The sequence below is a fragment of the Rattus norvegicus genome, chromosome 9 (genome assembly GCF_036323735.1).
Source record: "Rattus norvegicus strain BN/NHsdMcwi chromosome 9, GRCr8, whole genome shotgun sequence".
Taxonomy (NCBI): Eukaryota; Metazoa; Chordata; class Mammalia; order Rodentia; family Muridae; genus Rattus; species Rattus norvegicus.
This window is the reverse complement of record NC_086027.1, coordinates 6291717-6308978: the sequence shown is the minus strand read 5'-3', so window position 1 is coordinate 6308978 and position 17262 is coordinate 6291717. Positions and strand designations below refer to the sequence as shown.

At 41.2% G+C, this 17262-nt stretch overlaps 1 pseudogene; it reads right to left on the bottom strand.

Annotated features, from left to right (window-relative positions):
* Positions 1 to 14845: 14845 nt before the first annotated feature.
* Positions 14846 to 15891, bottom strand: Cfl1-ps4 (cofilin 1, pseudogene 4; annotated as a pseudogene).
* Positions 15892 to 17262: the final 1371 nt, after the last annotated feature.

Genomic DNA, 17262 nt, shown 5'->3' with positions numbered 1-17262 from the left:
ATCAAAACAATCATCCACCATGATCAAGTAGGCTTCATCCCAGGCATGCAGGGATGGTTTAATATACGGAAAACCATCAACGTGATCCATTATATAAACAAACTGAAAGAACAGAACCACATGATCATTTCATTAGATGCTGAGAAAGCATTTGACAAAATTCAACACCCCTTCATGATAAAAGTCCTGGAAAGAATAGGAATTCAAGGCCCATACCTAAACATAGTAAAAGCCATATACAGCAAACCAGTTGCTAACATTAAACTAAATGGAGAGAAACTTCAAGCAATCCCACTAAAATCAGGGACTAGACAAGGCTGCCCACTCTCTCCCTACTTATTCAATATAGTTCTTGAAGTTCTAGCCAGAGCAATCAGACAACAAAAGGAGATCAAGGGGATACAGATCGGAAAAGAAGAGGTCAAAATATCACTATTTGCAGATGACATGATAGTATATTTAAGTGATCCCAAAAGTTCCACCAGAGAACTACTAAAGCTGATAAACAACTTCAGCAAAGTGGCTGGGTATAAAATTAACTCAAATAAATCAGTTGCCTTCCTCTATACAAAAGAGAAACAAGCCGAGAAAGAAATTAGGGAAACGACACCCTTCATAATAGACCCAAATAATATAAAGTACCTCGGTGTGACTTTAACCAAGCAAGTAAAAGATCTGTACAATAAGAACTTCAAGACACTGAGGAAAGAAATTGAAGAAGACCTCAGAAGATGGAAAGATCTCCCATGCTCATGGATTGGCAGGATTAATATGGTAAAAATGGCCATTTTACCAAAAGCAATCTACAGATTCAATGCAATCCCCATCAAAATACCAATCCAATTCTTCAAAGAGTTAGACAGAACAATTTGCAAATTCATCTGGAATAACAAAAAACCTAGGATAGCTAAAGCTATCCTCAACAATAAAAGGACTTCAGGGGGAATCACTATCCCTGAACTCGAGCAGTATTACAGAGCAATAGTGATAAAAACTGCATGGTATTGGTACAGAGACAGACAGATAGACCAATGGAATAGAATTGAAGACCCAGAAATGAACCCACACACCTATGGTCACTTGATTTTTGACAAAGGAGCCAAAACCATCCAATGGAAAAAAGATAGTATTTTCAGCAAATGGTGCTCGTTCAACTGGAGGGCAACATGTAGAAGAATGCAGATCGATCCATCCTTATCACCCTGTACAAAGCTTAAGTCCAAGTGGATCAAGGACCTCCACATCAAACCAGACACACTCAAACTAATAGAAGAAAAACTAGGGAAGCATCTGGAACACATGGGCACTGGAAAAAATTTCCTGAACAAAACACCAATGGCTTATGCTCTAAGATCAAGAATCGACAAATGGGATCTCATAAAACTGCAATGCTTCTGTAAGGCAAAGGACACTGTGGTTAGGACAAAACGGCAACCAACAGATTGGGAAAAGATCTTTACCAATCCTACAACAGATAGAGGCCTTATTTCCAAAATATACAAAGAACTCAAGAAGTTAGACCGCAGGGAAACAAATAACCCTATTAAAAAATGGGGTTCAGAGCTAAACAAAGAATTCACAGCTGAGGAATGCCGAATGGCTGAGAAACACCTAAAGAAATGTTCAACATCTTTAGTCATAAGGGAAATGCAAATCAAAACAACCCTGAGATTTCACCTCACACCAGTGCGATTGGCTAAGATCAAAAACTCAGGTGACAGCAGATGCTGGAGAGGATGTGGAGAAAGAGGAACACTCCTCCATTGTTGGTGGGATTGCAGACTGGTAAAACCATTCTGGAAATCAGTCTGGAGGTTCCTCAGAAAATTGGACATTGAACTGCCTGAGGATCCAGCTATACCTCTCTTGGGCATATACCCAAAAGATGCCTCAACATATAAAAGAGACACGTGCTCCACTATGTTCATCACAGCCTTATTTATAATAGCCAGAAGCTGGAAAGAACCCAGATGCCCTTCAACAGAGGAATGGATACAGAAAATGTGGTACATCTACACAATGGAATATTACTCAGCTATCAAAAACAACGAGTTTATGAAATTCGTAGGCAAATGGTTGGAACTGGAAAATATCATCCTGAGTGAGCTAACCCAATCACAGAAAGACATACATGGTATGCACTCATTGATAAGTGGCTATTAGCCCAAATGCTTGAATTACCCTAGATCCCTAGAACAAACGAAACTCAAGACGGATGATCAAAATGTGAATGCTTCACTCCTTCTTTAAATGAGGAAAAAGAATACCCTTGGCAGGGAAGGGAGAGGCAAAGATTAAAACAGAGACTGAAGGAACACCCATTCAGAGCCTGCCCCACATGTGGCCCATACATATACAGCCACCCAATTAGACAAGATGGATGAAGCAAAGAAGTGCAGACCGACAGGAGCCGGATGTAGATCGCTCCTGAGAGACACAGCCAGAATACAGCAAATATAGAGGCGAATGCCAGCAGCAAACCACTGAACTGAGAATAGGTCCCCTATTGAAGGAATCAGAGAAAGAACTGGAAGAGCTTGAAGGGGCTCGAGACCCCAAAAGTACAACAATGCCAAGCAACCAGAGCTTCCAGGGACTAAGCCACTACCTAAAGACTATACATGGACTGACCCTGGACTCTGACCTCATAGGTAGCAATGAATATCCTAGTAAGAGCACCAGTGGAAGGGGAAGCCCTGGGTCCTGCTAAGACTGAACCCACAGTGAACTAGTCTATGGGGGGAGGGCGGCAATGGGGGGAGGGTTGGGAGGGGAACATCCATAAGGAAGGGGAGGGGGGAGGGGGATGTTTGCCCGGAAACCGGGAAAGGGAATAACACTCGAAATGTATATAAGAAATACTCAAGTTAATAAAAAAAAAAAAAAAAAAAAAAAAAAAAAAAAAAAACAAGACCATCGGGGTTGGGGATTTGGCTCAGTGGTAGAGCGCTTGCCTAGAAAGCGCAAGGCCCTGGGTTCAGTCCCCAGCTCCAAAAAAAAAAAAAAAAAAAAAAAAACAAAAAAAAAACAAAAGACAAAAAAAAAAAAAAAAACAAGACCATCATGAATTTTACAGGCAAATGGATGGAAGTAGGAAATATCGCCCTGAGTAAGGTAACCCAGCTACAAAAGGACAGTGATTGTATGTACTCACTGATAAGTGAACACTAGCCGAAAAGTTCAGGATGCCCATGACAAACTCCACAGACCTAAAGATGATAAGCACGCCCAAGAGAGAATGCTTGATCCTAGTTAGGTGGGGGGGCAAAATAGTTATGGGAGATAGAGGAGGATAGGTTCTGGGTGGGAGAGGGGAGGGCAAGAGGAATAGGTGGGCAGGATCCAGCAAGGGCAGACATAGGAGAGACTCCCCAAGGCCTAGGAGATTGAATAGAAATATGCAGCTGCTGAGTATGAGTGGGGAGGATGAAGGGCTGGGAGTTCGGCGATGCTCTAGGAAGCCCCAGAAACCAGAGATGAGACAGGTTCCGATGAGTCAATGGAATCTTAAGAGACTACTTACAGTAGCCAGACAGGATTCCTAGTAGAGAGTTGGGGACACCAACCCATCTATGAAACTTTTGACCCAAAATTTGTCCTGTCTAAAAGAAATTCAGGGACAAAGTTGGAGCAGAGACCGAAGGAATGGCCAACTAGTACCTGATCCATTTGAGACCCATCCCATGGGCAAGTACCTATTCCTCACACTAATAATGATGCTCTGCTGTGCTTGCAACCAGGAACCTAGCATAGCAGCCCTCTTAGAGGTTCTACCCAGTTGACTGAGACAGATGCAGACCTCCACAGACAAACATTGGATGGTAGTCAGGGACTACCATGGAAGATTTAGTGGAAGGATTGAAGGTCTTCGAGGAAGTAGAAACCCCACAAGAAGACCAACAGTGTCAACTAACCTGAACTCCTGTGAGGTGACAGAGACTAATCCACCACCAAAGAGCATACATGGGCTGGTCCAAGTTCCCCAGCACATGTGTAGCAGAGAGCTGTTATGTCTGGCCTCAGAGCCTAATCCTGCAGAGACTTAATGCACAATGGTGACGGTATATAGGGGTGTGTGTATGTGCTGCCCTCTCAGAGGTGAAGGGAAGGAGGGCTGGAGGAGGAACTCTTAGAAGGAGGACTGGGAGGGGAACAGCATTTGGGATGTAAAGAAATAAATAAGCAAATAAGTAAGTAAGTAAATAAATAATAAAAAGAATATTTAAGATCAAAAACCCTAGTGACAGGTCATGTTGGTAAGCATGTGGTATAAGGGGACCACTTCTCCATTGCTGGTGAGAGTGCAAACTTGTACAGATACTTTAGAAATTAATTTGGTGGTTTGTTAGATAATTGGGACTAGATCTACCTCAAGACCACTTCTGGGCATATACTGAAAATGTGCTCCATTCTACCACAAAGACACTTGCTCAACTATGTCCATATTCATAATAGCCAGAAACCGGAAACAGCAAAAATGTCTCTCAACTAAAGAAGAGATAAAGAAAATGTGATACATTTACATAATGGAGTATTACTTAGCTCTTAAAAACAATAACATCATGACATTTACAGTCAATGAAGGGAGCTAGAAAAACATCATTCTGAGTGAGGTAATCTAGGACAGAAAGGCAAATAAGGTATGTACTCATTTATAATTGGTTATTAAGTATATAAAAAAAGATAATCATGCCACAATCTACAGAAGCAGTTATGAGGGCTCAAGGGGAGACATACGGATTTCCTTGGGTAGGGGAAACAGAATAGATATTCTGACTGGACTGGACAGAAATAGGAGGGATCAGGTGGGGAGAGGACGGAGGGAGAGAATACTGGGAGAGACAACTAGACTGGTGGGCATTTGGGGCCAAGGTAGACACCTAGGAATCTATTAGGTAAGACTCCTAGTAGTGGAGGACACATAGCCTAAACTGGCCATCTCCTATAACTAGTCAAGACTTTCAGTGGAGGGATTTGGACACCAACCCAGTCACAAAATCTTCAAACTGTAATTTGTCCTGTTTGTAAGATAGGCTGGGGGTAGAGATGGCACAGAAGTTATGGGAGTAGTTAACCAATAACTGGTTCAGTTTGAGACCTGTGCCATGAGAGGGTGTCCACCCATGACACTGCCTGGGGGACCAGAAACTAGAGGCTGGATGACCCAAAGACCTAGAATGAAACCAAACATGAGTGTAAAAAAAAGGCAATGAGGTGATACCAATTGATATTCTTCTATACTCATAGATTGATGCCAAACTTAAATTTCATCAGAGAGGCTTCATCCATCAACTGATGGAAACAGATGCAGAGACCCACAGGCAAACCTTAGGCAGAGCTTGGGAATCCTGCTGAAGAAAGGGAGGAAGGGTTACAGGAGCCAGAGACAAGGACACCAAGAAAGTCCACAGAATCAACAAACCGATATTTATAGGCACTCACTGATGCTGAGCTGACAATCAGGGAGCCTACATAGGTCTGACTCAGGTCCTCTCATATATGTTATGGTTGTGTAGCTTGGTGCTTCTGTGGGACTCCTAACAGAGGGAATGACAGCTGTTTCTGGCACTTTTGTGTGCTCTTAAGATCCCTGTCCTCCTACCAGATTGCCTAGTCCAGCCTTAATATGAGGAGAGGTGCTTAATCTTACTGCAACTCAATATGCCATGTTTGGTTGATATCCCTGGGAGGCCTGCCCCTTTCAGGGAAAAGGAGGCGTGGACAGGGCTGGAGAAGGTGGGCAGGAGGGCCTGGGAGAAGAGTAATATAACGTAATATAACAGGTGGGATGTAATATAACAGAGAATATATTTATTTAAAAACAACAAGGAAACGAGAAGAAACATAATCAGAGAAATCTCAAGGTTTAAAATACCATCTGTGAAAAACTTCTGGTGATGGGATTGCTTAGGACCTAACAGTAGTTTTATTACAAAAATGGATTGAAGATGAAATTCTTTAGATATGAGTTAAAAGAATTATGCATCTGGAGTACTCAATGGATCATGCCTTGGAGATTAAAGTTATGCTTCTGGAAAATCACAAGGTATATGGAAAAACTGAATTCTTGAATAAATTATTTATGGATATTGGTTAGAAACTTGGGAACTGCTGGAAACATAAGTTTAAGAAGTTGCTATGTGGTTTTAGATGGACATAAAGAACAGGATGTAAATCGAATGGCTTGGAATGAGCTCACAGGACATACAAATGCTGCTAGGTTTTCTACCAAGCTGGCAGGGTTCACATAATTATGACGAGTATATACAGACATAACAAAATTAGTGCATTAGACTATGGGCCTTTAGGTCATAAAAATTCTTGATTACATTCTGAACTTTGTTACTCACTATATTATGACCTGTCATAAAAATATGTTTTAGACAAATTAAGAAAAGATCAAGTGATTGTTCACTGATTTAGAATGATTTAGTATTATTTTCAGTGAATTTAAATATGAAATTCTAAGCTACTTGGCATGTGAAAATTAGATACCTCATCTTTTATTCTTTTAAGTTTATTTATATCCATGAATATTTAATTTGTTAATATCTCTCATAGAGCTGAGAATACAATAATTAATTTAAAACAAACAGAAAATACCACCTTTTTATTAATTTGACACAGTTGGTAATTGGAGATACCTTGTCATCAGATCAAATATTATTAACTTAATTTGCATAAACATTTTATACTATTTGTTTCTGTGACACCAGTGGAATAGTTTTATTTCAGGTTAGACAAGAAAAGGACAAAAACTTAGCCTTAATGAGATTCTTTCTATTTGGGAGTTGTTTAGAAACTGAACATGCCTGTTAATTAATGCTAGTGAATGGCTTGTGGAAATGGTCTAAGGGGAAACAGGTTGACTCTTTCTTTACATTCAATCTTTATCTGGAACGTGACCATATTAAGATGGGATGTCTAGTGATGTGGTTCTGTAGGTAAGGCTACCATGTCTGATGACCTGAGATTAATTTCCTGGGTCCTCATGATGAAGGAGAGAACTGACTCCTGCAAGCTTTATGGTAACCACTATGTGCATGCCATGGTACGTACATACACACACACACACATACATACATACATACATACATACATACATACATACACACACACATACATACACACATACACACACATACACACATACATACATACGTACATACATGCATACTCACACAATAAATATGTTTAAGGAAAAAGTCTGAAAGATCCTTTTCTATTAGGCTAACTTTAGAACTTGGCAGAAATGAGAGGGAAAAGATTTATCTTTGCTTTGAAGCTCAGAGGATTCTGGTCCTTCATGGTGTGAAACACTCAGTGGAGCGCCCATTATGGCAGTGGAAGTGTATGGTGGCCAGGAAAGACACACCAGGGATCAGGAACCAGGGATCAGGTATCACTTTCAAAGGTCTGCCTCTATTGACCTACTTCCTGCCACTAGGGCTCACTTCCTAAGGTTCCACAATTTTCCAAAATATTATCCCCAGTAGAAGAATAACTACTCACCATCAATACCCATGGGTATTGCAGATGGAAAAAACCACAGCAATTGCTAAAAGTAACTCTCCAATCACTACCATGGTTTCTGATGCTTCTGCCTTCTACGAAGTTAGATTGGGTTACACAGTTCAGTGATAGGGGATTCTCTTCAGTTTGATATCCTATGAGATGTTGAAGTGGACTAAGTCTTCCTTTCATCCTTATGTGATGGGACAAGGGCACTGCTAGATTGTACATTTGTCATGTGCAAGAATGTGCTTGCTGAATGCCACCAGATGATGAAACCATTGTAATTGTATCTTGATTTACGGTTCTCTTCATCTCTGTCTAGCTCCTAAAGCTTGGTGCTATCATATTACGCATGCCTTTAAAATACTTAGGAAATTGCTGGCAAGTTAGCAAGATAAGTAAAGGCACTGGAAAAGCTCATAAGTCCGATAAGCCAAGTTCAATCTCTGGAACCCGTATGATGGAAGGAGAGAACAGTTTTCCTATAGGTGTTCCCTAACCTCAACACACCCCCTAAAGTAAATAAAAAAATAAATAAATGCAGTAAACCACATAATATAATATGGCTTATGGCTCCACCACACGTTTGTCTTATATTTTGCTTTTCTCTGACAGCTTTAATTTTGAGAGGAGTTAGGAAGTTATCTTTTCCAAAGAAACTTCCAAATTGTTAAATTTACTTAAACTTAGAAATTTAAGTCGATATGCCTAGGGCTTCAGATACTGTTACGTAGAATGTTACTTAGAATGCTGGGAGCAGCTCGATTGGGGAGTATTTGGGAGCAGCAGGGAAGCCCAGGTGTGAACTTCTAGAGATGGCAGAACCCACTAAGTGAATAGAAACCCACAAGATACTTTAAAGTTCTGAATGGAACTGGCACAATTTCATTTCCATCTAATTTGCCTGTTGGCCGCATCAAGCTACATGTTCTGTGCTCTTCAGGTCACAGAGGTAGTGTGAATCTTACGAGATATAGAAAGAACCTGGGTAAATGGTGCCGTTTGCTGCAAAGACTATCTGCTGTGCGCATTAACTTCCTCAGTCTTCCATGTAAACCCCGTGGTGCTGTTTTCTTGCAAAGTGTTTGCCCAGTCTGCTGTTACAGCGTGTTTATTTAGAGCTCAGTTCTTCATTACATGTCAGAACACTGCTTACTTTATGCTGAACAATTTAGGGAAATGAAAACTTTAATTCTAGGATGTTTTATCCCTTTGCAAAGAGGTTAATCAGAAGGCTTGATGTTTTTGATCATACTTTGGTAGGTAATCTAGACCTATAATTTAGAAATAGAGAAATACAGTTATTTCAGATACACTGAAGACAAATACAGATCCTGCAATCAAGAGGCCACAAACTTAGGCCTTTACAAATTACTGCACCAAGGTGACAAACAACTGACAATATAAGTAGCAGTCCATGGCCAGATCTAGTAGAATATACCAATAATTCCAGGATTTGTTAGGGAGACACAAGAGACCCAAGGCCAGCCTTGGATACCCAGCAAGTATGGGGCTAGTGTGAATTACATGAAATCTTGTCTCAAAACAAAAGCAAAAACAAAAACAAACCCCCCAAAATAATAAAAAAACCCTAACAACAGTAACAGCAGTAACAAAAACTAAAGCAACACTCCAGAATTCATAATTATACCCAGAAAAAGGGCAATTTTCCTGTTGGTAAGTTGTGTGAGTTATGACATTAACCATGGAGTATATTTCTTTGTTAAAGAGGACAAGGCCTGCATGTGCCCGATTTTACATTTCTAATGAAAACTTTGTGAAACGAGAAACAAAAATTCTGTGATCATTTGTTTTGTGGCAGGAGTATTTCAGATGTCACCAATCTACCGTCTATCAAAATCTATGTTTCATCTATCACATGTCCACATTATCCATTATCTACCAATAATCCACTCATCACTGATCTGTATCTATGCATATCTTCATGTAAATGTTTATATTCATATGTATGTACATACCCTATTCTATGGGAAATGAGAGCAGTTCAGAACACTGTACGAAAGGGCAAATGCAAACGATTAGAGCACTCAGCAAGAGCTGATTCATGATGAACCTTGACTTTACAGCACACAAGACAAAAGAACGGAATGGAGGAAACCCAGGCATCTGCTCAATATGAACAGCTCACTTAAAGACAGCATTTTCTACAAAAGTAGGTGTGTTAGAGTGCACAGCCTCCAAACACTAAGTAAGTGGATTGTCTCCTGCAGTTCTTGATCACTATTCAAAGCCCTGCACACCCTAAGCAGATGCTCTGCCCCTTGTCTTCGTCTCCAGGCCCAGAGAACGTATAAGCACCATGTGCAAATCACCTTCAGAATTGTTTACTGGGGTTGCCTTGAGTTCTTGAGAGGGAGGTCGACACAGGATTTGAACATCGTTTCTTCCAGATGTGTAGTTCTACCAGAGGCACAGGCATTTATTTAGAAGCCTATAGGGAGAGAATTTGTGCTTCTTTCTTATGATTTTGTCCTGGCATGTAATGGGGTTGATGGCTAACGGGTTTTATTCCTTCTCCCCTTAAGGGGAAATGAGGAAGTAATTCTAGTCCCTGTGACTCATGCTGAAGTGGCAGAGAAATAATTAACATAATTGTTGAACCTTGTACACTGAGTGGACAAAGTATTCATACAAGGAATGCTTTGCTCTCCATTTCCCACTTCTTGGACACTTTACATCTCCATAGTTTTACCTGGGGAAAAGCCCATGGCCTGTTGTGTGTAGTCTTCTTAAGGAGATCATGCACACTATGGAAATTCCTGAGTGCTGAAAGGCACCTCTTATTTTACTTTACTATGTCTCAGCGAGCAATGTAAAGGAAGCATTCCAGATGGAGGGCACGCATTAGCTCTTGCTCCATAACCTCACCTGCATCCTCATAGAGAGTCACCAGATGTTTTAGATCAGGGGATCTGGGGGAGGTAAGAATCTGCCAGGTTACACCAGCGCACTGTAGTAGGGAAACACACAAGTCAAACCACTAAAAATGAGTATCGTGATGCTCACTGCCTCCAGTTTAATGATCTCTGTATGCTTGGGAGAGCTTTCGTGCAGGTTGCAACAGCTTCCTATCATTCTCCAAGCTCTCTATCCTGCAAAGAACTGAGGATGCATTCAGACTTGTCTGTGTGAATGGTTCCAGAGTCAAGGCTGTGGATACCATGATGCCTCTGTGTGAATGCTGGAGGTCCCAGCTTAGAGTTTTAAGGCTTAGAGTTCAGCCTTTTCATCCCATCTTCTTTCTCCCACATAATTACTTGAGCCCAGTATTTCAGAGAAATATAACTTCCATATAAACAAACCCGTTTAGTATTTGTATTCATTTCACATGTCTTTCGGCATTCTGAACATGGTATATTAAACAGAGGGACATAGGTGAGACCATATGTTTTATACACTGCAGCAGAGAACTTAAATCTTGCTACTTTGCTGAGAGTATCAGACAGTCAGAAGGAAAAGACACGAGCTGTACAGGAGATTTGGCAATTTCAGCAGAGCTTAGCCCAAGATGGAGTGGCTTCAGCCCATCTGAGGAAAGATACCAGCAGAGGTGACATTAGTGATGTGGCACATTTATCTGGCTTGCCAGAGAATGGAGGGCTCGATAACATTGTTGACATTACTCTCTCAGAACCAGGCCTGAAAGAAATGGATCCAAGAGCATCCCTCGTTTATTAATGTACCTGTGGGAAATCTGGAGGAGCATGTGTGCTTGGGAAAATTATTCTTTTTGGTGCAGATTTTGTGGGACAGGGCCTCAGGTAACATAGGCTTGCCTTGAACTCATACAGCTGAAGATAACTTTGACCTCCTGCTTGTTCTCACTCAGCCCCAAACAAGTGCTAGGATTAGAAGTTCCCTAACATCTGGCTTTAGGAAGAGCTCTCTTAGGGGAATTTGAATGGAATTCAATACTAAATGAGGAAAGAGCTAGACAATGCTTCTGTGTCGCTGTCATTGTCATTCCTGTGGAAGTGCAGATGCTGAAGGTCTTAGCTGGCATTTTGCGTATGTCCATTCCTGACCCTTTAAAATCTATTATGCCTAGTATATTCTTAAAACAAACTATGTATGTTTTATAATCTTAGCTAGCTTTCTTGTTTTTTACAATACAGGGGAGCCTTCTGTTTCCTGTTTTGATAAAGCTCTTGTGGTCCTAATTTGTGACTCTTTCAACTCTGTATGTGCGACCGAAGGGAACGACAGGAATACATATGCATGCAAAAGGCAAGCAAGCGATGGATCGAAGCAGAGTCTAGCAAACACACAGACGTTTCAAGTTATGTCATACTTAATAGGAAACCTTACAGAGACTATTTTTTAAACATTGTGCTTTCAGTTCCACCTATGGTACATAGCACATAATAGAAACATTGGCCTTAATGAATACACAGTTACAACAACATGACTGTATCTGTATGTTTGTGTGTGTGTGTGTGTCTGTGTTTGTGGTAAGTATATTCTATATGTAGATTATTTTGTATGTGTCTGTGTAGGGGTGTGTGTGTGCGTGTGTGTGTGTGTGTGTGTTGTACATTGGAGGTCTGTCACTTCAGATCAGTGTTCCAAGGGCACACCATCACTGAGTCCTATGGAAAGAGCCTCCTTAGTTTTAGAAGGAATTGCCAAGCTATTTTCCACAGTATTTTGACATTTGTCATTTGTACCAGTAATATACAAATGATGAGACTTTTCTGCAACATTTCTGTGTTTGTTACTTGATCACCTTTAATTAGACTTTATTTTCTTATTGTTGCATTCTGAGAATTTTCCTGTTAGAGATTCTCGATAGAATAACTTTATCAGGTTTTGTTTATAGATATCTCTCCCAGTGCATAGCTCTTGCTTCTCTTATATCTTGTACAGAATGAAGTTTTTTGTTTTCTTGTTTTTGTTTTTGTTTTTGTTTTTTGGTGAAATCCAGTTTCTCGGTATGTAGTGTCCCCTATATTAATTTAACTCTAAGCAGCTGAGAATTTATTGTGTTTTAATTTTCTTTGTGTCTCTGAGTGTCTATCTCTCTCCTCCCCTCTCTTTTGAGACAGAGTCACATTATATAGCCTTGTCTAGCCTGGAACTTGATTGTAGAACAGGCTAGCCTTACATTTACAGGATCCACCCACTTCTGCTTCTGGAGTTCTGCGTTAAAGGCATGCACCACCGTACACAGTCTGAAATATTCAAAACTTAAAAACACAGTGCTTTGTATTAGGATTATTATATTGAAATGGGAAGAAAAGAGTCACAGTGATATCTATTTATTTTTCCTCCATCTCCCAGCTTCAGAGTATTTTAGTATGGGCTATCTCTACTGTCTGGCATCTTCTAAGATACACATGACTGATCCCTTGATGATTATCCCTACTTGGTACAGTTGGGTTCTTGGAATTATACAAAGCAGAACATTGTAGCAATCATTCCAAACCATGAAAAACTATTATAACAGCCCTCTCCATCTGAAATTGTGCCAGTTTCTCTAGTTAATCACTGACTCATGTCTCAAGTTGCTGCAGAAAATGGTTTGTTTTTAACTGGTTAATTATTCATAAGACTGCTTGAGTAGAAGCATGGTTATGATTAAGATTGACTTTATTTTGATTTATGTCTACCTATGTGTGCCTGTGTATGGGTTTGTGAGCATGCATGAAGTGCTCACATAGGCCAGAAGAGGGCATCAGATCACCATAGAGCTGGAGTTACAGGTGGTTTGGTGTAGCTGAACATTGGTACTGGGAACCGAGCTTGCTTCTCTGTCAGAACTGCAAACACTTTAACACTGAGCTATCTTGCCAGCACTTAGAAGCCCACTTTTAAATAGCTTACTATTTAACATTCTTTAAAGGAGAGAGGTGAAAGTTTGATAATACCGGAACTTCATCTCTTATGTGGTTACATCTCTCTGACAAATATGTACAGTCATCGACTTTTACTTATTCTACTTCTGAATTAAATCTCTCAGTGATAAAGGGCACATTTTGAAAATCAAATAACTAAAACCACAATTATCCAGAGGAGACACTAATATTTATTTTTTACCTCTGTAAATAACATGTATCTACAAATTAAAGGAAAGTACTGTTCTCTGTAACTTCATGTAGGCATTGAGATATCCTGGGTCACTTGAATCCACTTCCCACCATTTTCTTAGTCTTTTTCCTCCCTCTGGTTCCATAACATGTTTTACTTTCTGCCATGTTGGAGACCTCATGCATGCATGCATGCATGCATTTTACCACTGAACTACATTCCTAGCCTGATCGCATTGCTTGGTATCAGTTCTTTCTTTTCCCCACAATATCCAAAGCTTTTTATTAACAGTAAGATACAGGGTTAATTTTTGAAGTCTTTGTTGGCCCTTCAGCCTCTGGCATGCTCAAATATCTGGCCCTTGGAATGGATACAGGATTTGATATGACTGTGTGGGGTTCCTGGGGCCAATGTCAGTTATTTCTTTCTCCTTCAGCGTTAGTCTTCTTTTCAAGTTCTTACAGGCATGAAGAAGCAGTGCAGTTACAAAGGATGGTGCAGCAAGACCTGGAGGGGCTGATAACCCGGAGCCAGATGGTAGTGAGATTATAATGGATGTGAGGAAGGCAGATAAGGACCTCTGACACCATACCACCCTTCTGGATCACAGACATAAAGTGATGGATTTGAGGAGAGCAACATGGACTTTTCACACCAGATTGGGGACATGAAAGCAGATTCTTAGCAAATCTCTGTGTCCTAAGGAAAAAAACAGAATGGATGTTCCTCTAAAAAAATAAAAACTAGAAATACCAAATGACTTACTACCATGACCCCTGTTGTGCAGTCATTTCCTCAAATACAGAATATCTCATTTTGGAGGGAAGTTCCTTAAGACACAGTAAACACCTCAAAGGTTTCAGGAGGTCTCTGAAACCACTGGGCCTTTCCTTCTTGAAGATCGTGCTAGCAGCAAGGATATGCTTACATGCATAGAGTATACCACGTGCTGGTGTGAGAGCACAATACCTGCAGACATCAGAGGCCTAATATTCCTGGAGATGGAGTTATAGTTGATTGTGCAGGCTGGAAACCAAATTTTGGTCTCTGAAAGAACATTCATGATATAACAGTTTTTCTACCAACCCTCATTTTGAGTCAGGGTTTCAGTATGTAGCCAAGGTTTGCCCGGAGCTCACAATCTTCCTGCATTGGACTCCTAAGTGCTGGGATTATAGGCATGCACCACCATGCTCTCGGGTCAGTAGATTTTTGATAAAGTCATTCTTTTGAATTTATCTTTTATTTATTGCAAGAGACTTTTCTTTTCTTTCTTTTTTTTTGTTAATTAACCTTTTTATTGTTTTTTTTTTTTAAATTGAAGGTCCCTTACTGGTCCTGCTTCCATGAGTGGCCAAGATCAAGGGAAACGGGAGGGCAATCAGCTGGTGCGGGAGGGTCATTTTCACAGTTCATTTACACACAGAACTAAACAGACAAGCACAGAGTCACTATTGTGGTTAGAAGTTGGCAGCATAGGATGGGACAGATGAAGAGTAGAGGTGTCGTTAAAAAAAATACAGGCTCCCCCCAAACTGAGTGCCTAGGACAGGACTTGGTCTGCTTCAACCCAAGAGGAATCAGAAGGTCAAAAGCAGTTTGGGAAGGCCAGAACCATCAGGGATGGAGGGAAAAGGACGGTCGAGGGGGTGGGAGGGATGTTTGGCAACTGGGGTGAAGGGATAACCCTACCCCTGCTGGAATCCCCTCAGCCCCTCCGGTCTGGCAGGAAAAGGGCAGCCTGCAACACCCAAGAGCAGGTCTGGGGCTGCTAGATGCTCCAGGCAGGGGACTGGAGGTGGCTCACTAAGGCTTGCCTTCCAGGGAAATGACAGCGCTGCCACCTAGTTTCTCAGGGTGCAGCGGTCCTTGACCTTCTCGTAGCAGTTAGCTTGTAATTTGTGCTTGATTCCTGTCAGTTTCTTCTTGATGGCATCCTTGGAGCTGGCATAGATAATTTTGCTCTTAAGGGGTGCACTCGGTCCTCTTTCTTGCTCTCCTTGGTCTTATAGGTTGCGTCATAGAGAGCATAGCGGCAGTCCTTGTCTGGCAGCATCTTGACAAAAGAGGTGTAGGGGTCGTCCACAGTCTGCCCCACATCTCCTACCAGAATCTCCGTGCTCTCCTCCTCACTCAGGCAAAAGAGCAGTGCCTTCTTGCGTTTCTTCACATCTTCTGGCGTTGAAGACTTTCGAACTTTCATGTCATTGAACACCTTGATGACTCCATCAGAGAGAGCCACACCAGAGGCCATGTTTCCGGAAACGAAAGGGAGACAGAAAAGAGCTACAGAAGAACAGAGCCGCCGCAGCTGCTGCTGGGATCCGACTGAACCGCAAGAGACTTTTTACTTCATATCTTTGTATAGTTTTTCTCAATCCATTCTGCTTTTGTCTTTTTTGTCAGCGTGCCTCTGACAGCCTCTTGCTTCCTGTCTGTCTTCATCCTCCTTGTTCTGGCCTCAGGGCTTTTCACTACCACCAGGCTCCTTCTGCTCTACCCACTCTCATGCGCATTCCTTTCATTTTCCCCTCTCACTTCTTACCCTTGCTGTTTGTAGTCCTAGCCATTTGTCCTTTACTCTTTCCCCCAAGCAGGCTTGGAGTCACCAGGTCTAGACAGCGAACACTGATTGTTAACTTCTCTAGTGTTTCTTTGTCAGGTCTTTTCAGGCTTGTGCTATTTCCAAGTGGATCTAAGTTGGGAAATGAATGGTAGGAACTTCTTTAACAAAATGAAAATACTGTTTTTCAAAGGCATTAGGGTGAGGCATCAGGTTCCTGGTGGCAGATATCTTCTTACGCACTCTACGGACCTTAGAATAAAGCTGGCCACACCTGAGAGTTTCCTGCTTCAGTTCAGAACCAAGGTGCTCAGTTTAATTTCCATGGAACCCACTCTTTCAGAGTCAAAGAGTCGGTGAACCTAGAACTCATGGAGAGTAGTCTGACTATCACTCAAAAGCTGGCATGGGAGACAGCTAGGCTGAGAGTGTGAACATCAGGACCGACTCTGCTTCTGTTCGTTGTTCTCTGGTATTCAGTTGTGAAGAGGCAGAGCTCTTGCCATACATGATGCACCAACTCTGTTCTACATTATTCTGCGTGGGTTCCACAGGCCTGTGAAAAATGGGTGTCTGTGAAAAGGCTTCTTTAGTTCCTCTAAGGACCAACTCAGATACTCTGGATCTTTGAGAAGCAGATTTCTCCTATTCCAAAAAAGCAACTATCATCCTGACATCAAGTTTTACCATGGTGGTTTACATGTATGGCTAGTAGTGGTAAGTATAAAAGGGTTCCATTGAGTCCTTTTTCTTTGGGAACAAAGACAAATCTTAGCTAGTCAAAGAAACTGAACTTGGAAGGAAGTTTATTTGAAGAGAGCTGTTTTCCAGTTATTAAAAATGTTTGGCCATGTATCCACCTTTATTAATATTTTTTATTTTGTTTTATGGCTTCAAGTGCAACCTTGTGTCTTGTCATTTTAACATGAAGTTACACATGTATGTGTACCTGTACCTGCACACATGCACATACATACACACACACACATACACACACTCACACACACCCTACACACATGTGTTCATACATGCACCATGGGCATATGTGTGTACGCAAATGTATATGTGAATACTCAGCAACTCTGGGATGCCAGAAGAGGACACCGATCCCCTGGAGCTGGAGTGACACACAGCTG